Raw genomic sequence first — 25389 nt, 5'->3', positions numbered from 1 at the left:
AAATGTTTTGGTACATGTTAATTATGTAAATTAGGTAAATTTGGATTTCTTCATGAAAATAAAAACAGCAGATGCCTGTGTTTTACATATATCCTAGCGTCAGTGCTGGAGAACACAATATTCGGACATGGAAATTAAATTTGTGTGTAAAAGTATCAGAGCGAAAAAGACAAAAATGTATAGCACACACATCCTATGTAGTGCCGAGATCAGACTACCAAAATTTAACTCACCTGTGTGAGAGTAATATGATGAACCAATTATTCATATGATCACCTGTGTGGAATATGGTGTTATTGACAGATGGACTTGTTTAATGTCAAAATCTGTATGATGACATCACATGAGAGGACAACTAGGTGTAGATTAAACTCCCATTAGACTGTCATCTTCATTAATATGCCCAATGAGCAGGACAAGGTTATTTTAGTGCAATGTCACTTTTGGAACACTGCCCAATCACATGCATTCACCACTTAGATTAAAGAAATGATGCATACCTATAAAAAGGAAGGGTTTCTGCTCTATAAAAGGTCAAACCCATAGCCGTTGGGGACAGATACTCACTTGCTCACTCATTGATGGAGGGGAAGAAGGAGAGAAAGGAACATTGATAACAGCAGAAATGAAACTGGAATAGATTGCCTTCATTTCTGGACCAATTTGGGATTAAAAATTGAATACTGTAAAACAAGCCAACATGGAGTTAAAGATCCAGGCCTTATGAAATGGAAAAGACTGCAGACAGGCCACATTTCAGAAAGAGAGAGACCAGGCTGTGGAAGGAAACTGGCCCTGCCTTGCTGACTGATGGCTACCTGCTCCAAAGGGGGAGAGTTACACCACTCTATGAGACAGCCTAAAGATGTTCCTATGTAAGTGTAATGCCAAAGGGAAATATAATTCAAAGGGAAAGATACTAAATCCTGGCCCCTTACATTTGTAGGTATTGAGAGGTGGGGTATTTCAATAGATTGTGCACCATGGAAAATTAGAAAACATTTCAAAAGCTGATGTGCTTCTGGAATTATAGATTTGATCAAATAGATCCTATCGTTTGTATATGGCAAGATCCTGACTCCTTCTCTGTGCATGGCGCACACATAGAGGAGTAAAGGACATCTCAATGTGTGCATCCCTAGAAAAATAAAGGAGCTGAAGTTATTTCCTGGTTACACCATGAGTTTAACAAACATACACTTTCATTTAGTAAGTGATTCTAATGCAGGAGTAATAAGTAGCTTGCTTCATTTTAGCATTCTGTAATACTGTTCATAAATCTGACATGTCCATTGAGTGAGGGGATAGGAATCTATTTTTGGTGAGGGGGAATTAGAGAGATATAGATATGCAGCTATGTTCTGATTTTATTTGGTTTTCCATAATGTGACAATGTTATCACAAGCCCTCATACACTGTTCAACGCATGGTAGATGTGCGCTAATTGTAAATAAAATGTGCACATGGAGATACACGTGCTTCAAATGTTCACTTAATAATAAATGTTCACTTAATAATAATGTCATTTTGAACATTGATGTTGGAATTTCATAAATGCATTTGTATATATTTAAATTGATTAAATAAATTCTATTTTCATAATAAATATAACTTCTGTGCAACTCCTTGTATGTCATGTCCCGATAGGGGCAGGAGGCTGGAGAGAATCAATATTGTTAAATTAGGGCACCTAGGTTCATGAGGAGAACTTAATTAAATACATGCACATTGTGAACACCTGATTTGGGGTCGGTGGATAATCCCCTGAACCAGATATTGCCCTATTAAAATATCTAAACTTTCAGCACCACAGTAAAAGCAGCAGCGTAACACAGTATTGACCTACCTTGCTCTAGTTTTCCATTGAACTCACTGCTCATGCAACAATGCTTCTTGGTATATCTCTGTGCAGTCAATAGACTGTGTTGGATTGCATCAATATGTGTGCAAAAAATGTCCCTGTCAAAGTTCAGTGCCGTTCAAAAAGACAAAATTGGCCAGCAGCACCGAATAATGCTGAGTGGAAATATGTAGTCTTATTTGGCTTGAGAATACTGCATTCCTGAAGGAAAATAATTTCTGTCATCACTGTGAAGCCAACCTTTCATGGAGAGCTGAAAGCAAAGACAGCAGAGGAGCTTTTAGCGACTTTTTTGGGGATAGAAAATGTGAACTGCCGAATGCAAAATGGAATACTGCAAGGTAGCATAGTGAGCCTGACGTTGTTCAACATAATGACAACTGATTGAAACACAACTGATGAATCAGCAAGTTCTTTATAAACAGAAAAAGAAGGAATCTTAAATGTGTCACAACAACAAGTTAGAAAGTTGTTCCACCTATTGGCGGATATATAGAATTGTACAGGTGAGGATTTCATAAAGCACGGCCTGATGCAGAATTGCGAGGCCGTGTGTGAGGAGAAAAAGGGATGCTATTAAGAATGTTCTCCATTCAAACATGAGTGCGCAGTGGCATCGTAATATGTTGATAACTGTTACAGCGAACCGAAAATGGAATGAGATGAATTCAGTTCTTCTCAGAAGCCCATGATAAGAACACGAACAATAACGGCACAAGCCAGTTCCTAATTTATTTTCATTTCATGGGGTTAACAGCAAATTGAAATTATTGAATTGCCGAAATTGCCGAAAAAGTGGCATCAACATTTGTATTGCTTTCGAGAAACCTTCCTCTACCGTTTTAGAAGGGTTACGTTTAACGCGCGATAATCTAATGGGTGTGACTATCAATGTGCACTAGACATGATTGCTGAGAGAAATTGTTTCATTGGCTGCTTAAAAAACTTTTTGAAGACAAGGGGCTATATTTGATAAAGTACCATTGCATTATACTCCTGGGGTTATCATGTTCCAAGCAGCTGCAATTCTCAAAAGTCGTACACTGCACTGTGAACACTCTGTGCATGTTATTCAGATCCTACATTATATAAAGTTTTTTTAGAAAAATGGAAGGCGTATTTTGGTGATGTCCTCTATAATGCAGGGATGTTTCCTTTTATATTCGGGCTAGAGTTCTCAAGCGCTTCTTTATTTTACGACAGGAGATAAAATTATTCCTTGAAGAGAGGAGACTGCAGTCATGCAAGACATTGGGCCTCATTCCGAGATTGGAGATAGTCATGGCGCTATTTGCACCATGACTGCCTTCAATAATGGTACCGGCACCGGTCTCGTTCAATAGGGACTTACCGGTGTAGTCCGACCTTTGCGGGACCGGTAAATCCCCATTGAAAAAACCATTCCCCATTCCCATTTGAGCCCCTATAAGGCTCAATGGGAATGGGAAGTAGCTAATAACGGTACCGCAATTTGTGGTACCGTTATTAGCTCTGAAGTCCCTTAGCAGGTCCATCCATAACGCCTGGTAAAACCAGGCGTTGAAGGAGGGAACTCGTAGTAGGGCGGTAAGGGATTACCGGCACCGGTCTGCTTAACGGTGCCCGGTATCCCTTACCGCCCTACTCGTAATGAGGCCCCTTGTCTGGGTTGCTCCCTGTATTTTTTTACAGACTTTACATTCCATATCAATCACTATAATTTGATGTTACAAGGAAGCCAAAATCGTATTTCAAATATGCTTCGAACATTACTTCTCAAAGCTCAAAGCCCAGCTAGAAAAATGGGACTGCTTGTACACTTTGCAGAATTTCAAGGGGCTTTCCCCCATGATAAAAGTATGGTGAATGGTAAAGTCACACGAATGGTATGAACGAATTGCCAGATGCATTTGAAAATCAATGCACACAGTTACAAACTCAGCCATTCTCATTTTAACTTTATGCAGAGCCTTTCTCAGCTGGTGTTGAAAATATTAGGCAAGTCTCCCACTGGAGTTTTTTGAACCTCAGTGCTCTAGATTCCTTAAAAATGAACGCAGGGTGGTACCCTTATCAGATTTCTACCAGACCCTGAACCATTTTAGATGTCCTAATCCGTGCAGTAAAGCATTAAAGCTGATATCTATGTTTAGCTGCTCTCGCATCTGAGAAGAGCATTCCTCTCAAAAGAAATACAATTAATCCAGTCATAGAATAAGACTCACTGACCATCGTCTTCATGGCGCTCTTGGAATAGCCACAACTTGACTGGAGTCTGAGTTTGAAAAACTGCCATCCAAGAAATGTTGCAGTGTTTCTCAAAGACTAATGTGATGTCTGTCAGATGGTGCACCTTAGAAATCATAAGTAACATTAAGTATGTAGTTATGACCTATGAACTGTTTTTCTCTGTTTAATTGTGCTCATTTTAAATAATTTGCCTATTACCACCTAACTTCTCTAACCTAATAAATGTAATGTTATCATTGTATTACCATAAACAGAAATTGTATCAGGAAATGCTAACAATGTCAAATATGTATTGCAAAATTATAGAATCTTAAAGACATAAACTACACCTCAAAATACCAGTGTTTATTTGAGTGGTCACTACAAATGTATGCATCAGGGGGCACAAAAGACTGGAATGATCCCACCCGCTTACCCACATAGGCAGTTTGGTCCAGCCGTAGGTGGCCTGTAATATCCATTCAATCCTCCAGAAAAACTAGTTGGGCACCCATGCCTTAAACACTAACAACCTCTAACCTTAATAATTTAGTTCAGCCATTTGACCATAACATGAACATTTGATTATTGCTAAATACATATCAATGTATGCAAATCACACATGATTATGCCTTGCAACAACAAAGCGCCTAACAAAAGTAATGGGTTCAACACGTCAATGCGAATTATACTCGGAGAGAGTGGCAGGCTTGAATTTAACGACTAACATTGATTAACCTTCATAAAGTGAAAATAAAGGCCGTCACCATAGACTGGTTAACATATGGAGCACCAGTTGAGTACATAGGTGCAGGTCAGTCCTCACCCCTAACTAGATTTTATTTAAACCTAAACATTTAATCTCATGTAACAGATTAAGCAAATCTGGAAATCTGGGCTCAATTTGTCTAGAGCTCTGATAAATTGCAGCAGTTTGGGAAGTTGTAATACCCACAGCATGGCAAAACGTTCACAAATACATCAGCCATCTGCCTAAATTGACCCATTCCTCGCAAGAACCTTCAAAAAGTATAATTGAGTGTGGTGGCCTTTCAAAGGGCATTACAGTGAATTTACACTTCTTGGAACACAATACTGACTTGGGCACTCCACACCACTCACGCTTTATTTTCTTTACTTTACAGGCATTACAAGCACTCACTGTTTAGTACATTTGCAACTGCAGCACAGAGGGTCGATAATGGAGATGAGGGATGCATGGAAAACCTGTAACATAAATTAATAAGTGCCAGGCTATTATGCAAGTCTATGCAAAAAGGATAAAAATACTTGTCCTTGGCACTTAAAGGGTTGAAACCCTGAGTCCGGTCACTCTCCCAAACCTCCCTCTATCATCAGTCTCCACCCTTCGTCAGTAAGACTGAGCAAACCTCCACCTAGCCTTGCTTGTGACTTAAGGGCGATCCCATACTCGGATCAGGACTGGGGAATTATATTCCAAATCAAAGAAATTTCCTCTCAGGAAATTGTTTCTAGAGCAAACTACATTCCTAGTTACTCATTGGTGTGGGAGACTGTAGAGTGCTCAATATGTTGTATCGATCTTTAGCAGTTCCAATCAAAGCCGTGGATTTAAAAATCGTATGAAATTCACACCGTCAACATATACAGTCGGCAAATCCTTGCATGTCTTTTCATCAAAAGCTTTGTGTAAACTAGATTCCACTTCTACTTTGTTTGATACATGTTCAGCTGCACAGTCATGTAGATCTGCCAAACCTTGAGAAAATGGGCTCTTTTTATTTTGGCCATATCTCACTTCTACAGGAAAACCCTGCAATGCCAGCATCCATGAAGTGATTCTGTACTGTGCTAGGTTACCTGACCTAATTCCTTTACTCTCTAAAAACTGCAAAGATTGATGATTTGTCTCGATAATCACCTTTTCTCCATGAACAATGGGGCAGAAATGCGGTAGCGCCTACACAGTGGTCAAAAGGGCCTTTTCACATTCACTGAATTTAATTTCAACTTGGGAAAATGCCTTACTTGTATAAGCAATGGTTTTGTGATTCAAATCATGTTTTTGTGATAATACTGCTGACATGCAATGTTCAGAGAAACCTATTTCTATAAATAAAACCCTATCCTTTATGGGGTATGCTAAATATGGTGCCTTTACAAGACATTCCTTTAATTTAGCCACTGCCTCAGACTGCTCTTTTTCCCACATACAGGGTGTATTCAGCTTTAGCAGTTTAGTCAATGGTTGAGTAATTTCAGCATAATTTTCAATGAACTTCCTGTTATAGCCCTTCATTCCTAATAAACTTTTTAACCCTTTCACACTTTTACGGTCTTTTAGTTTTTGTATGGCCTCTACTTTCTTCTTTTGTGGGTTTAGTCCATGTTCAGTCACTTCATGGCCTAAAAAAATTCACTTTTTTCTTGCACCATTGTGCCTTTTGTAAAGATACTTTGGCGCCTGCTTTTTGCAATTGGCCAAGAACGTGTCTTATTTCGTTAAAATAGCTTTTCAAGCTTTCATTTTTTATCAGGACATCATCCACATAAACTATGGTTCCTCTTTCCACTGCATCAGGCATGGTCTTTCTCAAAAATCTTCCAAATTCACTCCCACTATTGACATACCCGAATGGAACTCTAACCCATGCGTATTGGTTCTTATCAAATGAAAATGAAAATAAATTCTGAATCTCCTCTGCCAATGGCACGCACCAATATCCAGAGGTGAGATCTAACGTAGTAAACACTTTTGAGCCATGCACCTGAGCCAGGCCTTGATCAATGAATGGCAGTGGCCTTCTGGATACTGGCACTCTTTTATTTAATTCCCTCAAATCTGCACGTAGCCACCATTGACCATTTGGCTTTAACACACCTAAAATAGGTGTGTTGGATGTGCTATGAATAGGCCTGATAATTCCCTGAGACTCCAATGTTTTTATTATCTCTGCCAATGACTCTAAACATGCCAGTGGTAATCTAAACTGGTGCACAAATACTGGGCTTCTACTACACCCCTCCGGTAACGTGGCCATATGTAAATTAGTTAGGCCGCAATCATAAGCATCTTTAGCAAATACATCTTTAAACTCCATAAATATTTTTCTCAATTCATTTCTATCTTCATCGCTATTGCATGCATCTGCTGATAAAATCTGTTCCTCTACCATCTTTGAAAATTCTGGAAAATCTTCCAGTGGAGGAACCTCTGTGCTTTCTTCTAGCTGTGTGGCTGTGTCTCTCTGTAAAGCTGCCACATTTAAATGTTTTGGTATATCAGCTTCCACTTCAATGGGCTAATTTTCTGTTTCATTTTCATTTAAGTCAAATGTTATATAATCCTTCTGATGACAGCACACTGTCTCTTTTGAATCATACGGGTACACAGATTGAATTTTAAAGATTCCTTTGGGCTGAGAATCCAGGTACTCTGGCAACACACCCCCTGCATCTACATACCTTTCAGGGATATTTCCAATTACCATGTTATTGAAATCTGCAGTATAATGTGATCTTTGTACGGCCATTCCTAATGAAGAATTTTCCTCTAAATGAATATCTTGACATCCTTTATTATTCACCAAAATGTTTACAGACCCTTCATCAACATCTATCAATGGCATGTATTCATAATCCAGGCCTTGCTGTTTTATGGATTCATTCAAGCACACAAATGCATCAGAATACTTCATCTGCTGCCATTTTTGCACTTCAGCGTTATTGCAAACTGCTTGGTGAATGCAGGGATAATAGTATCCTTCCTCAGATGTAGTTCAATTGCATGTGGAACCAGTTGTGTGCAATGATAAGCCCTTTTTTTGTCTTCAAATTCAGGTGCCGGCCCACCTAGGCGTGACCATATTTTTTGATTAAGGAAATCTAACACCATACACATTCTGTGCATGATATCATTGCCCATGTAAAAGTCATTTTGTGTCCCACTCACTATCCAAACATTAGGGTGAATTGTTTTTTTATCCAATACTAATCTTCAGCATGCATCTGTCTGCAATTAGATTTTCAAAGTCTGGACTGTCCAAACCAGAAACATATTGGTTCTTAATTCTACATTTTGGGATCTCCTCCCTCTCCATTATTTTTTGCACCAATTTCTCATGAATAAAGCTTCTTTCCTGTTCAAGCACTAAAGTGGCTTTTATTATTTTAGAATAGTCATTTATACCAACGTGAACCCATGGTTGCTCATCTTCCATGTGTATATCATCAAGAGTGGTGATGTGTTTTTCTGTATATGTTTTAGGAGCAGTATTCTGTTTGCTTGTCTTCTCTTTTAAATAAAAACGTAATGTGTGCTCATCTATTACAGTTTGCCTTTTATTCCTAGGGTCTAAATATATTTGTACAGATTGTTTCTCATTTTCACTCTGCATTTTATCTTGACACATCAAGATAACAGTGACGCTAGGTATACAGCTATTCTGGAAATATACCTCTACTGCATCATTTGTTTTGGCAACGGTGTGACATTCATTTATATTGCTGTTTTGTGATTTTAGTTTCTTAGGTCTCAATGGTTTTTTGGTCAAGGACCACAGCACTCCATTCACCCCATCTATGAGAGGAGACAAACTTTTCAGGCAATCTGTTCCCATCAGAAATGGAATTTCACAAATAGATGTGATCAATACCTCCTGTTTCATTCTGTGTTTTCCTATCTTCATGTCAACCTCGGTAACACCTATAATAGTCACCTCCTCCCCGTTAAAATTATGCACTGGACCTTCATTTTGCTTCACTGTGATCTGATTCTGTGGGGATCTCCCTTCATTGATACTCTTTACCAATTCTTTGGACATAATTGTGGCCTGTGTGCCAGTGTCAATCATTGCAAATGTGTTGCATTTCTCTTCTACAGTGATGGGAGCATAATACCGGTCTTCAACTTCCTCTAACACACATAAGAAGTGCAAATTCTTACTGATTTCAGGACTCACCTTTCTCAGGCCTTTTTCACTTTTGGCTAAGCACATTGGTAAATGGAAAGATATTTTTCCCTCCTTTTTGTCCATTTCTGTGTGAGAGACTTTATTCATTTCTCCATGTTCAGAGGTTTTTTGGAGTGTGGCCACTGTTCGCCCATCCATCCAGGTATCATCAGAGGTCACATTACAATCCTCCAACTGAACATGCGTAATAACATCACTTCGCAATTTGTCATTGTCTAACCCTGTGCATTTGTGATCATTTAGTATGGTACCAGCCCTTTTAACTTCTTCAAAAATATGTGGCTCAACAAATACTTCAGGTGATTGACCTGTGCCCCCCTTTTGAGTATTTATTTTTTCTGCTTGTGTTTGGTTACTGCTCTGATTGCCCAGAGAAGGAGTTATAGCATCCCCACTTACTCCCTGTTTACTGTATTCCTCATACATGAGTCATTTTTCTTAAATCTGTTTCTTTGTTCTTTTGGAATTTTAGGTTTTCCTGTTTCATTTGTACAAATCTCCAATGCTCGATTCAGCTCTAGGTTAAACAGAACCTCTTTCATAAAGGTATTTGCACTTTCAGTCACATGTTCATTTACCGGTATCTTTATTTTTGAAACTTTAGACATCTCAGACTGATTATGGAAAATCACATCAGAGCAATCTGTTTTCTTGGCACTGCAGGTATAATAAGTACTTAGTCACTTATCAGAAGCCACCCGGTCATTGCTATGGCCTTCTGCCCCCTCCCTTGATGACTGTTTTTGTGCTGTACAGAGCTTTCCTATTTGCTCAGCTAAATTTTTCACTTGGGCCTCGAGACACTGGAATCTTTCCATCTCTCTAGAATCCTCTCTCTGTGGCCTAGATAGATATTGGTTGTTTTCCCCCTGATTGGATCTATTCTGATACCTCTCAGAGGAATGATTTCTATTGGGATTGTTCCTGAACTCTTGATTCGTATGTGGAGGGGAGCAGGGTTTACCCATCCTTTGGTTGTAGTCCCCTAGTGGGGAATCATTGTACTCACATGGAGCATAATTCATATTCTTCCTCATGTCCTGTCTTTCATGTTGTGGGTACTGACCCCTACGTTAATTCCCATTATCAGTAAATCGATCCACATATCGAGGTCTATCCTGATTACCATATATCTTGGTGTTGGGATCAAATCTGCTCTGTGTCCCCAATGTCTGGTAGGGACCATTATTTCTTTGATCCTGATTTTTTCTCTGGTTATTGTTCATACCTGACATATCAGGCGAAATAGCCAGCCCGGGGCCTGTATCCTAAGTACCTAGGGCTGATGTAGCTCTCCCTATTACTAGGATCATGTGATTAGAACATTGGTGCAGGAAGTGATGACCTTTGTTGATTACCCCTTTGTTCAGTTATTTTTACCTGGGCTTTGAGCAGGTTCAGGGGACATTTTGGCTGACCTGATTTCCTTCACTGTTGCTGAGGGATCTTTAGATTTTGGTCTAGTGTCTTTCATTTTATCACTTTCTCTACCCTGACAATAGAGTATCTCGCATAGTTTTGTGCTTTGGTGTACAATCCATTCAAAAGACTTGTCACGGTCAAATTCACGGACCATCTGTGATATGATGTCTTTCTGTAGCCCGTAGAAGTTGGCAGTTTTAAATTCATTAGAATTGGGGTCAAAAGATACATCATAGCGAGAAAACACTCTTTTTAAGTCTTGTAAAAACTGGCGAGGGGATGTATTAGGCCCAGCAGTGATTGTGTAAGCAACTTTCTTTGCCTCCTGCAATGACTGGAATGGAGAAAAATGACGCCTAATCTCTTTTTCAAACTCTGCCCATGTCATATTCTGCTGTTCATTTAATCCCCTTATGATACTGGCTGTGGGAGCATCTAGAGTTAAATGAAAATACTGTCTGTATTGTTCCTTAGGTATCTGGAGGGCTTTAAAGATGTCATGGACCGCTTCTAAGTGATCCTCTATGCAGCATTCCCCTCCCTTTTTAAATGGTTTGATCAGGGTTTTGATGGATTTCATTATCTTTATGGGGCTACTTGTTGCTATGCATGGAATTGCACTACTTGGTGATTCAACCCTGGTTCCAGGTGTATGGGATTGGTGGCGGCCCCCATTGGTGTATCAAATCCCCCAAGGGTGCTGCAACCAAGTTCAGTCACTGGCCCAATCACTGGGGCACTAGCTCTTTGGGTAGAAATAGGATTCACCTCAACTCCATTGAATGTGGTCCCCTGCTGTCTATCCTAGGACCTGGAGATGCATATTTGCTGTTCCAAATCCTTACACTTCTTAAGGAGCCTGTCAGCCTCATTTTGCAAACAGTTGTTTTCATCACTCATTTTATTAATTACCTTCTGCATATCGCACATTTGAATTTGGTATTCATTGAATTTTTTGTTTCTCTTGTCTCTTTCTTGAAACATTTTAACCATTTCCTTTTCCACATTTTGGAGATAACTTTCTTTTGCATAATGTTCTTTTTGTAAAATCTGCATTTCCGAAACAATCTCATCTTTGTCTTGTCTAATATGGTCTACCAACGCTTTTAAATGTACCAATTCTTGTTCACTGTCCTCAAACTGTTTCTTGATTTTGGACAATTGAATATCAAGATCTCTACATTTTAGCTGCAAGTCTTTTTGATATCCTTCTAATTCTGCTCTTAATATTTCCTCCTTTTTACTTGCCCCATCTAGGTCGGCTTTTCACCTGTTAATCAGCTTAGTTTCATTTTCTTGCATTCGCAGGGACCTATTCAAAAGAAACCATGTCTTGGCGCATAGCCGTGTCAGACAGTCTTTCTCTGCATTTTTATCAGCTGCATTTAATAATCTCAGAAGTCAGACCTGAATTATGCTGCCTTCTGCAAAAATGCTGTCTAGTGGTTCTTTCTGCACTTCACCATAAATGTGATCATGCCATTTTGTGCATTATTTGATGACCAAGTCCCATGTGCATATAACTTTGCCTCCAGATATTGCACTAGTTCTGAGAATGTGGCTTCTATTTGAGACATTCTGAAATTCGCTTTTTTTAGTGACACACTGCTATTGTGAAATGGGTTCCCTCTAATGTACAGATGGTAGTGTGAGACACACTTGCTATGCCCAGTATGTGCTTTGTGATCACTTTCCCGGCCTGCAACGCACCATAAATATGTTGGATATTTTGTGTAGATTTGGGGTCTGGCAGTATTTTCTTACCGCATTTTTTTTTTTAATTTGGTGATGACAACTCCTTACATTTAGATTGGGTTTGGCCTTATTTCCTTTCAGTGACCATACCTTATTACATTATATGGGGTAATTTAGTAGTATACACTATTGTTGGTAATTTAGTGGTGAGCATGATTTCTCTCTTTTATTTATGGCCCCAACATACACACAACTTTCCTTATTACAGAGACACCACAATTTCACACATAGAGTATTATCAATAACCTGTGGTGTCATCACTGATTTATATACATCAGTGTGCTATGCTTCCATAGGCCTCATTACTGGTTTATGGACCCCCAGTAATCTATATTTTGTATAAGATTCCACCCAAACACCATGCACTGGGTGAATACACGCATACAACTATTTATCACTACTAAGCCTATCTATTCCATCCGCATGGGAAACATGACACATGTATTCCCTAAAAAAAAAATCTTCCCCATTTCATAAGGTATTATTTTACATGCACCAAGACATGACCAAAACAAAAACACTCTACACGATCTGCGTATATATCATTTGTATTATAAAAGTTACATTTCAAAGAAAACATTTTACCATTTGTACATCTGTCTTACCTCATTGTCTGTAACAAAAAGAAGAGAAAAAAATACAGCGACAGAACAACATTCACATTGCAACATTACAACATGGCAATTTAACACAGGGGATTCCCTTTTGCTACTCTGCCTGCCTGATATTTTTAGAAGGTAATTCGTACAACAGCACACAGTAACCTCAATTCAATTTGGATATTTACCAATTATCTGTACTTCTCTCCCCCACACAACCTCCCTTCTCTCGCCTACGAAGAATAGACACAGGGTTTTCTTTGTAATCTTGAAGGCTTGAAGTGCACAGCGGGAACATGGAATTCTCAAGCTGGTGCTAAGTGAGACTGGGCACCCCTGTCTCACAGCCCAGTATCAGATTATCCGTCTTGGCAGTCCAGCAAAAGCGATCTGAACTTTTTTGTCAGACTTTCCCCCAGCAGAACTCTGCTCTTTACGCAGCAATATCTGCAGATATACTTCCCTCCAATCATATTAGCAGAAGGTGCATTAGGTTGACACCCCTGTGTCACAAACAATGGGAGCTTCTTACTATAATAACTGTTTCTTTTTGATTTCCTGCTGCCTTCCCGTCTTTCGCATTCAGCACAGCCAGAGAAAATAAGAGAGAAAAATGCATGTTTAAAAGCGAATTTCAAAACATGTACTTCCACCTCATTTTCACATAGAGATTACATTGTAATGTTAATGAGTTAGCACTAGTGATTAGTATTTGTTAATTAAGTCAGTCAATTAGATAGCTAATGTAGGCTCCTGTGTATGAGGCATTTCAAGGAAGAGAAAGGGAAAAAATTGTGCACATTTACACTCTATAATGGGCTTTTTGGCTGCAATATGAATTCCATACCTCGCATTCCTCCAGCCATATATTCATCTGTTCTATTGGCAACATAAAATGACTATGGGCCTCATTCCGAGTATGGCGTTAAGGGATAGCGGCCACCGCTAACGAGAGCGGTGGCGGTAATCCCTTACCGCCATACTCCGAGTTCCCTTAGCGCCATGGTGCTTTTAACACCTGCTTTTAGCAGGCGTTAAATACCATGGCGCTAAGGGACCTTGATGTTAATTACGCCACCGTAATTTACGGTGGCGTAATTGACGCCTTCCCCACTCCCATTATGCCCTATGGGGCGAGAATGGGAATGGGGAAGGGTAAATGGGGATTGGGGAATTACCGCCCCGCCAACCTTGGAATGGGGCGGTAATTCCGCCAACCACCAAGGCGCTGCCGGTCCGGGTACGGCGTCAACCAAGGCGTTAATAGCGCCATTGGTTAGCGCCGTACTCGGAATGAGGCCCTATATGTGTTTGCCACAATATTGCTGGCAATAGAATGCTAACACATTCAGTGAAGCGCTATACTTCAAAGCACTATACTTCAAAGCACTATACTTCAAAGCTCTATAAATTATACTACAACACTTAAGGGCGATCCCCTACTCTGACCAGGACTGGTGAATTATTTTCCAAATAAAAGAAATTTCCCCTCAGGAAATGGTTTCTAGAGCGAACTACATTCCTAGTAACTCATTGGTGTGGGTGACTGTAGAATGCTCAATATGTTGTATCGATCCTTGGCAGTTCCAATCAAAACCATGGATTTAAAAATCATATGAAATTCAAATCTACAAGTTATTATTTTTTTGCCTGGCACATTGCAAATTGTTTATTTTGAATTTGTTTTAGAAGCTTCTTGAAGCACTAACCCAAGCCCTTCACACTTCTACACACACACCGACTTTTACAACCTTCCCAACAGAACTACCAGCCCACTGCACAATCACACAGCCCTCTATGTATGCCTGCCCTCACATGCCCACAAAACAAGGGGGTTCTGGGAGTCCCTCTACCAGCACAAAAACAGCCCATTGACCTGTTCTTTGGTGGATGGCCCCTGGGAGAGACTCTACCAAGTCTTTAACTCACTGTCCCTTTCACAGAGGAGAGATTTCCCTGCATATCAGTGTTTGTCCTGCCCAGGGGCAGTGCAGAACCAAAATGCTAGGCAATTCTCCTCTGGACAAGAGTACAAAGAGCATCCCAGACACGTAAGACTCCCAGACCCCCCCTTTTGTTTTGCTCATATGCACACACATTCACAATACACACAAATATATTCCACAACTTTCAACCCCACAATTTACTTTTTTCTCTAACAGACTGAACAGGATGCCTACTTAAAAGCAACTCTGTAGAAAATAAAAACTAGCACAGATAAAAAATGAAAGCTTGCAAAATACTCATCCACCTCTTGCAGAATGTATAGCAAATATTCAAACAAAACTGCTAATACAGTTGGTCAACAAATCTAAACTAGTTAGCAATAAAATAAAAGTAGGGCCCTTCTTCAAAAAATAAAAAATAAAACAAAATGTAAAAAGAAGAGAACTGCTAATAACCCCACCACTATATCTATCAATGTTAACGTACCCACAGTTAAGCATTCCAAAAAATGTATTTTCCAAAAAATGTTGCACCAAAGAGTACTTCTCAATCTCGTAAACACAGCTAAAAAATCATGTTCAACCCCTAAAAATTACTGCAGAAGACTTATCCTGGAATCTCTCACTGGCAGCGCAATTCTAATCAAAGGAAAATTGTTTATATTAATTTTAACCAGAATTAAACCACTAACAAAATGACTCCGTAAATTACAAAAAGTATTTCTAAACATGCGCAATGTTAACATAGATACCTTTGCGAACATCTGTGAAGGTGAATGGATTCACACAAGCAGCACAGAACCATATATAAATGAAGAGGCTTATAAACAAGAACAGAAAACCCCAATTGCCATACCTAGTAATGGGCGACGGTATGAAATGCTAGAAAACACCATTATGGCACAAGAAACCCTTATTGAAAAAACCTCCCCAAAAAACTTGCAAACAACTGTTCCTTCCACCCAACCAATCTGTCCAGTCTACAAATGGCCATGCACCTGAATGCATAACATACAGAAACAATACTTTACATTTTTACGACATTTCCTCAATCCCTATGTGAAAGTAAAAGACAACTGTGAAAGTAAAAGACAACATTAGAATAAAAAGTTTACAAACCATGGGCTCCTGTCCAGTGTGAAACTACACTGGACTGCAAGGACATTCACTAGACTGATTTTAGGGACCTGCTTGCAAAAGCACCTTCCACCACATCATAAGGTTAGCAACACACCATTCCAATATACAGAATATTCTCCAGAGACTGTACTATGCAAAAAGTCCTGCTTTACAACTGCAACCTTTTAATAACATTTTCCTACATGGGACAGCCAAATAACTCCTTCAACGAATAGACCACATCCAAAGTAAATATTTTGGAAGTGAAGATGACTTAGAAAATTCAGTAACTTTAGATAACATAAGCAAAAACCTTACAAACGGCAATCTTCTAATAAACAAATACAAAATAGAAATAGCAACGTTCAAAAGGGCATCTGCTGAAGTACCAAAACAAGTATGTGTGTGTTGTCGCAGAACCTTTTCTAAAAATAGCACAAAAATTGTAGATATGACCTACAAAATAGAAGACAATGAAGAATCCCAATGTTTCAAAGTAGCTCTATATCTCATAACAGAAAACAAATACAAAATAAGTTACCCCTCAATACTTTGCACATACTACAATACAAAGCATGATAAGAACCAAATGCCTTCATGTGCTGTCTCTAATAACTTGGAAATATTCCCACTTCCAAAACCTCTCCAACAGATTAATTTGTATAAAAACGTTATAATCCAAACAGTACACCCATTTCAAGCTATAATACACCTTCAACCCAAAACAGCCAAATTGCCGCCTTCTGAATTACTAAAAGGCATTCATGGCAAAGTAGTTTATTTGCCATTAGATCTTAATGAAAATGCAGAAACTCTAGGAGTGCAATGCCCAATAGATCAATCTTTTATTATCCTAGTTAATGGTGTACCAACGAAAGACAAAACATGTTGGCAACAACTAGTAAACTTAAACAACTTTAGAAAAGCACTAAAATATCTAAAAGAAAGCAATGACTACTACACAGATATACACATTGAAAAGAACTTAAAGGAAACCACCCAAATAATTCAGGATTCATCACCATCTGGCCAATTCGAACTTGTAGATCCTATTACTGCATCCAATGTTTTAGACCAGTATACAATTCACCCACTACACTCCAAAGACACCATAGACGATGCATTAGAAACATATCAAATGCATCAAGCTCAAGGATCTCCAATCAGCATATGGGGAAAAAGTATAGAAGCAAGAGCCTTTCCTCAACTCTTTCCTACAGGAAAAGGGGGAAGATATGATGAAAGAACCACACAAATAACAGCATCAGAATACAGCTCTTTACGAATGTATTCCAAAGACCACAGATTTAGACAAAATGTTGAATACATATTCCAGCCCCTGTTCAAAACTGAACTAGCAACTCTATGATACAGAGTTGCAAACACATTGAAAACAGGCTCCAATTTTTTAAACATCTCTGCTACCCAACTACTTCAAAAGATAAAAGACAAAGATGAAGCTTTGCAGCCAAGTATCACAAATCTCTTGGCAACCATGCGTGGTACAAAAGAATACTGGTTCCGACGTCACGCTGATGTACAGTGTATGCATAGGAACCTCGGCCCACCAACATGCTGTGTTACTTTAACCTGTACAGAATATGCATGGTATGACTTGCACGACATCCTACACATAGCAAACCTAAAGAAAGAAGTAATAGACATAAAAATACCAGGTGAACTCTGCTCTCTCAACCCTGTAAATGTATCAAGATACTTTCACCTGTCATGCACCGCCTCACTTGGCGCATTTGGCCACTCAGACGAGTGTATTCCTGTTAGCACTTTCCCTTTCTTCCGGGTGCGGGTATGGGTCTAGTCTTTCTTTGTTTACTTCTGCTCTTAAGCCCCGCCTTTCCGGGCTGACACTGCGTTGCAACTCACTGCTTTCCTCGTGAGTCTGACGCTGTGTTGCTTTCCTCTTACCTTCCGTTTTTCCTTGCCTTCCGTTCCTTCTGTGGTTCCCCTTGTCTTTCTCCCATCTGCCCCCCCTGGCTCCGCTTCCCGTCCTTTTCTCTGGCTTCTCTTTTCTCCCGGTTGTCTACCGTTCACATGGCCCTTGTTACCTGCTTGCGGGATCTTCAGCTGCTTACTGTCCGGAGCCTATTCCCCTTTTGGCTCCCACCTTGGGACTTCCCATTTGTTTAGCCATTCCTCTGGACATTTTGCAAGATTCCACGATCAGCCTTCTCTCCTGGTCCATACTATCTTCTGCTGCTGCTGCATTCTGGGAGTCATAGTCCTTCACCGCCAATCCACAGCGAAGACCTTACCTGCCATCTTCAAGAGGTTTTTTTTGCTGGCTGGCTTTTTTTCCTCGTGTTGGACTTCGTCGGAGGGGTGCCCCTCCTGCTTGCCATCACAGAAAGGCAGCAGAGTGGCTTCCGACCAAGGGAGACCCTTTCTCTTCGATCAAAGGTCTAGGAGCAAGAAGAAGAAAGAAGGACAAGTCTGGACAACACCGTTATCTCAGGTGAGAAGGAGGAGGAGGAAGGGGATATTGATTCCTGTTGTGGCTCAGAGCATAGCACTGACTCAACTCCTGAGACCAGTTCCGAGCATTTTGACATCACCACCGCTTTATTGCCATGCTGCACTTCATCTGTCATAAAAATATCCCTGCCCCCAGAGAAGTGGAACACCTCTTTTGGAGAAAAGAATATCAATCCAGAGAAGAACCACACATGTTTTTGTGGATAAAAGATGCTCCTAAATTTGTTCATGACAGTGATGCCACTGTTTTGCAGTGTATTCACAAATGCATAACTTTTGACATCCCTTCTGAAACCACACATACTGAGCTACGTACACAAATTTTACGCTTGCAAAATCATAAGTGTGGCAACTACTGCCAGTGCAGATATAAAAACAAAGGAAAATACTACACCAAATGCCACTTTGGTTTCCCTAGACCAGTTTCAGCAAAAGGACAATCAAGTAAACATACAATATGTCACAGCCTACAGAACCAAAGCTGAGAAAACAGAGGTAAACGTCCTCTGGGATGACATATCATCTGATAAAACCCTGTCACAAACATTGTAAAGATTAGGCATAAAAATGCTCTCCCATAGAGAATGTGGATGCTACTAAGTTGCAGACCTTTTAACAGGCACAGCCTAATATGGCAAATCTGAACACATAGGGGGTCATTACGACCCTGGAGTTAAGGGGTTAACGGCGCCGTAAAAGGTGTTGGCGCCGTTAAACCCTTAAACCTGACTACGAGGTCCCTTTGCGGGACACGACCTTAGCGGCTGGTCTAGACTTCTCGAGCCCGCAATTTGCAGTACCGTACTTACCGCCTTCCGCATTCTCATTATGCCCTATGGGGCAAGATGGGAATTGGAAAGGCCATGATGGCATGGGGAATTACCGCCCCGCCAACCTTGGAATGGGGTGGTAATTCCCCATTCCACCATGGCAGACTCCGGCATCGACCATGGTGCTAATAGCACCATGGTTTTCCGCCAGAGTTCTAATGAGGGCCATAGTCTCGCTAAGCCTTGGTCCAGCTGCATCCAGAAAATGAGTGCTGCAATCCTAAAAAGACAATGATAGCACCAGCCAGGACATTTTAAAAAAAAAACTATTTATTAGACACATACTACCCAAACAGAAGTACTGCTTTGGAAAACATGTGCCTGTACCACATAGTCCAACGTTTCTCCTACAAAAATAATGTGAAACCAGATGAAAAATGTGGAAAATATGTGGTCTCAGCTTGTGTAGGGAGCCTCTTCAAACTTATCAAACCCAGTCTAATAAATCACATGAAGTTATCACTTAAAACTGCTCAACATATAGAACTTTACCCATGGCACTACTGCAGCTTTTTAAACCATGGGGAAAAGAAGAGGATTCATTAGGCAACATGTCTCATTTTGAGCTGCATTCAATGCAAATGAAAGCAGTATTACAAATGTCAATTTCAAGCAATACAAAACAATGTTGGACAATGAACGCCAACAAGAGGAAGAAGTTCAAGCACAACTAGATAAAGACACTCCTGGGGGCAGTCAACTTTCTGTTACAGGAAGCCAAGAACCACTTGGAGAGCCACTCATAGTAAATGAAGCAGAATTAGCCATGGATGAAGTAGAGAACACCATGTATCAATATGAGCAATCAGAAGAAAACTTGGCAGTGCTGAAATCACAGCTAAACGATTCGAAACTCAGCATTTTCCTAGAAGTGACTAAAGAAATTGAACATGGTTTGAAGCATGAAAGTAAAACGTGTTGCTGTCAACATTATACACATCTACTCCTCTATGTAAGTAGTGAAGCTGGCTCTGGAAAAACATTCTTAATAAAAATCATCAGCAAATTCCTACAAAGTTAACAAACAACAACCTTTCAGCTGTTGTAACAGATTTATCTGCCTACAACATAGGAGGTGTTACTTTACACTGACTACTGCTCCTTCCAGTAGATACACCAAAACTATCAACAGAAGCTGCTACTGAAGTACGCAGAATTCTGAAACAAATGAAAATGCTCCTATTAGATGAGGTAAGCATGGTTTCCAACCTAATGTTTACTTTAATGCACCTTATATTGCAAGAAATCCTTAAAACGGACTACAAAGAACTCTTTGGATGAAAACATGTTATTGTTTTTGAAGATCTCCTACAATTAACACCAGTGAAAGGTGAACCTATTGTTAAAACCTTTGGAAAACAACAGTGCCACAACACACTTGGAAGCATAGGAAATGTAACATTTCTGGAAACATGTCCATTACAGAGGACTAACTAAAAACATGCGTTAGTCTGCACACCTTAACTAAGCTTACATTTTAAAAAGCATTAGGACTGGGCTTCTTTCTAAAGATGCACAATCTATCTTAAATAGTAAATTCATCCATGAGCTATATGGGCATGACACATCTGTTGCTGATGTCATGGGACAATTAGCACAAACAAATGTATGTCCTTAGTGCCACCACTAGCAAGCTGTATGCAATTCAATGAGACAATGTTAAAAAAAAATGAAATGCAACCAATAGTGCATATTAGATCCACAGACAATACAAAGCATGATAAGAACCAAATGCCTTCCTGTCTCTAATAACTTGGAAATAGTCCCACTTCCAAAACCTCTCCAACAGATTAATTTGTATAAAAACTTTATAATCCAAACAGTACACCCATTTCAAGCTATAATACACCTTCAACCCAAAACAGCCAAATTGCCTCCTTCTGAATTACTAAAAGGCATTCATGGCAAAGTAGTTTATTTGCCATTAGATCTTAATGAAAATGCAGAAACTCTAGGAGTGCAATGCCCAATAGATCAATCTTTTATTATCCTAGTTAATGGTGTACCAACGAAAGACAAAACATGTTGGCAACAACTAGTAAACTTAAACAACTTTAGAAAAGCACTAAAATATCTAAAAGAAAGCAATGACTACTACACAGATATACACATTGAAAAGAACTTAAAGGAAACCACCCAAATCATTCAGGATTCATCACCATCTGGCCAATTCGAACTTGTAGATCCTATTACTGCATCCAATGTTTTAGACCAGTATACAATTCACCCACTACACCCCAAAGTCACCATAGACGATGCATTAGAAACATATCAAATGCATCAAGCTCAAGGATCTCCAATCAGCATATGGGGAAAAAGTATAGAAGCAAGAGCCTTTCCTCAACTCTTTCCTACAGGAAAAGGGGGAAGATATGATGAAAGATCCACACAAATAACAGCATCAGAATACAGCTCTTTATGAATGTATTCCAAAGACCACAGATTTAGACAAAATGTTGAATACATATTCCACCCCCTGTTCAAAACTGAACTAGCAACTCTATGATGCAGAGTTGCAAACACATTGAAAACAGGCTCCATTTTTTTAAACATGTCTGCTACCCAACTACTTCAAAAGATAAAAGACAAAGATGAAGCTTTGAAGCCAAGTATCACAAATCTCTTGGCAACCATGCGTGGTACAAAGAATACTGGTTCCGACGTCACGCTGATGTACAGTGTATGCTTAGGAACCTCGGCCCACCAACATGGTGTGTTACTTTAACTTGTACAGAATATGCATGGTATGACTTGCACGACATCCTACACATAGCAAACCTAAAGAAAGAAGAAATAGACATAAAAATACCAGGTGAACTCTGCTCTCTCAACCCTGTAAATGTATCAAGATAATTTCACCACCGCTTTATTGCCATGCTGCACTTCATCTGTCATAAAAATATCCCTGCCCCCAGAGAAGTGGAACACCTCTTTTGGGGAAAATAATATCAATCTAAAGAAGAACCACACATGTTTTTTGTGAATAAAAGATGCTCCTAAATTTGTTCATGACAGTGATGCCACTGTTTTGCAGTGTATTCACAAATACATAACTTTTGACATCCCTTCTGAAACCACACATACTAAGCTACGTAAACAAATTTTACGCTTCCAAAATCATAAGTGTTGCAAATACTGCCAATGCAGATATAAAAACAAAGGTAAATACTACACCAAATGCTACTTTGGTTTCCCTAGACCAGTTTCAGCAAAAGGACAAACAAGTAAACATACAATATGTCACAGCCTACCGAACCAAAGCTGAGAAAACAGAGGTAAATGTCCTCTGGGATGACATATCGGGCCTCATTACGACCCTGGCGGTAAGGGGTTTACGCCAGCGTTAGCTGCGCCGACCCCTTACCGCCAATTACGAGGTCCCTTAGCGCCATGGCGCTTTTAACACCTGCTTTTAGCAGGTGTTAAAATCCATGGCGCTAAGGGACCATGGAGTTAATTACGCCACCGTAATTTACGGTGGCGTAATTAACGCCTTCCCCACTCCCATTATGCCCTATGGGGCAAAAATGGGAATGGGGAAGGGTAAATGGGGATTGGGGACTTACCGCCCCACCAAGGTCGGAATGGGGCGGTAAGTCCGCCAACCACCATGGCGTAAACGTAGTTCACGCCATGGTGGTAAAGTCACGGCCCAGGCGGTAACTTACCGCCTGGGTCGTAATGAGGCCCATCATCTGATAAAACCCTGTCACAAACATTGTAAAGATTAGGCATAAAAATGCTCTCCCATAGAGAATGTGGATGCTACTAAGTGGCAGACCTTTTAACAGGCACAGCCTAATATGGCAAATCTGAACACATAGGGGGTCATTACGACCCTGGCGTTAAGGGGTTAACGGCGCCGTAAAAGGTGTTGGCGCCGTTAAACCCTTAACACCTGACTACGAGGTCCCTTTGCGGTACCCAACCTTAACGGCTGGTCTAGACCTCTCGAGCCCGCAATTTGTAGTACCGTACTTACCGCCTTCCCCATTCTCATTATGCCCTAAGGGGCAAGAATGGGAATGGGGAATTACCGACCCGCCAACCTTGGAATGGGGTGGTAATTCCCCATTCTACAATGGCAGACTCCGGCATCGACCATGGTGCTAATAGCACCATGGTTTTCCGCCAGAGTTCTAATGAGGGCCATAGTCTCGCTAAGCCTTGGTCCAGCTGCATCCAGAAAATGAGTGCTGCAATCCTAAAAAGACAATGATAGCACCAGCCAGGACATTTAAAAAAAACTATTTATTAGACAGATACTACCCAAACAGAAGTACTGCTTTGGAAAACATGTGCCTGTATCACATAGCCCAACTTTTTTCCTACAAAAATAATGTGAAACCAGATGAAAAATGTGGAAAATATGTGGTCTCAGCTTGTGTAGGGAGCCTCTTCAAACTTATCAAACCCAGTCTAATAAATCACATGAAGTTATCATTTAAAACTGCTCAACATATAGAACTTTACTACATGGCACTACTGCAGCTTTTTAAACCATGGAGAAAAGAAGAGGAATCATTAGGCAACATGACTCATTTTGAGCTGCATTCAATGCAAATGAAAGCAGTATAACAAATGGCAATTTCAAGCAATACAAAACCATGTTGGACAATGAACGCCAACAAGAGAAAGAAGTTCAAGCACAACTAAATAAAGACACTCCTGGGGGCAGTCAACTTTCTGTTACAGGAAGCCAAGAACCACTTGGAGAGCCACTCATAGTAAATGAAGCCGAATTAGCCATGAATGAAGTAGAGAACACCATGTATCAATATGAGCAATCAGAAGAAAACTTGGCAGTGCTGAAATCACAGCTAAAAGATTCGAAACTCAGCATTTTCCTAGAAGTGACTAAAGAAATTGAACATGGTTTGAAGCATGAAAGTAAAATGTGTTGCTGTCAACATTATACACATCTACTCCTCTATGTAAGTAGTGAAGCTGGTTCTGGAAAAACATTCTTAATAAAAATCATCAGCAAATTCCTACAAAGTTTAACAACCAACAACCTTTCAGCTGTTGTAACAGATTTATCTGCCTACAACATAGGAGGTGTTACTTTACACTGACTACTGATCCTTCCAGTAGATACACCAAAACTAACAACAGAAGCTGCTACTGAAGTATGCAGAATTCTGAAACAAATGAAAATGCTCCTATTAGATGAGGTAAGCATGGTTTCCAACCTAATGTTTACTTTAATTCACCTTATATTACAAGAAATCCTTAAAATGGACTACAAAGAACTCTTTGGATGAAAACATGTTATTGTTTTTGAAGATTTTCTACAATTAACACCAGTGAAAGGTGAACCTATTGTTAAAACCTTTGGAAAACAACAGTGCCACAACACACTTGGAAGCATAGGAAATGTAAAATTTCTGGAAACATGTCCATTACAGAGGACTAACTCAAAACATGCGTTAGTCTGTAAACCTTAACTAAGCTTACATTTTAAAAAGCATTAGGACTGGACTTCTTTCTAAAGATGCACAATCTATCTTAAATTGTAGACTCATCCATGAGCTATATGGGCATGACACATCTGTTGCTGATGTCATGGGAGAATTAGCACAAACAAATGTATGTCCTTAGTGCCACCACTAGCAAGCTGTATGCAATTCAATGAGACAATGTTAAAAAAAATTAAATGCAACCAATAGTGCATATCAGCTCCACAGACAAACTGGAAGTGCATGGCTTTACACTTCCTATGTGTCAACAAGCAGCAGCATGACTAAATAGCTTAGAAACATGTATCTCCAACACAGCTGGTTTGGAATAAATGTTAATGTTGTGTTTAAACTGCAGAGTAATTCTGAAACATAACCTTGAAGGTTTAGTCAATGGAGCAATTGGTACAGCTGTTGGCTTCCAGACATATCCACATGACAACAACATTCAGTTTGACAACATCCACTTTGACAAACTTTCAGAAGTTAAAAGCATAGGATGCTCAACAACACGATTCCTTTTTTTCTCTGTCTCTTGCATGTGCAGTCACTTTTTATAAATCACAAGGTCTAACCCTAGATCAGGCATTGATTGACATTGGCACACAGGCTTTAAAGAAGGTATGGTTTATGCAGCACGTTTACCTCTATGTACACTTGAAGGACTATTTCTGATCAATTTCGATGCAAACCAAGTCAAGGCTGACATTCATTGCATCCTAGAGTACAACAGACTACGTGT

The sequence above is a fragment of the Ambystoma mexicanum genome, chromosome 1q (genome assembly GCF_040938575.1).
Source record: "Ambystoma mexicanum isolate Mex_15411 chromosome 1q, UKY_AmexF1_1, whole genome shotgun sequence".
In the NCBI taxonomy this organism is placed as follows: domain Eukaryota; kingdom Metazoa; phylum Chordata; class Amphibia; order Caudata; family Ambystomatidae; genus Ambystoma; species Ambystoma mexicanum.
Note: the sequence above shows the minus strand (reverse complement) of the source record.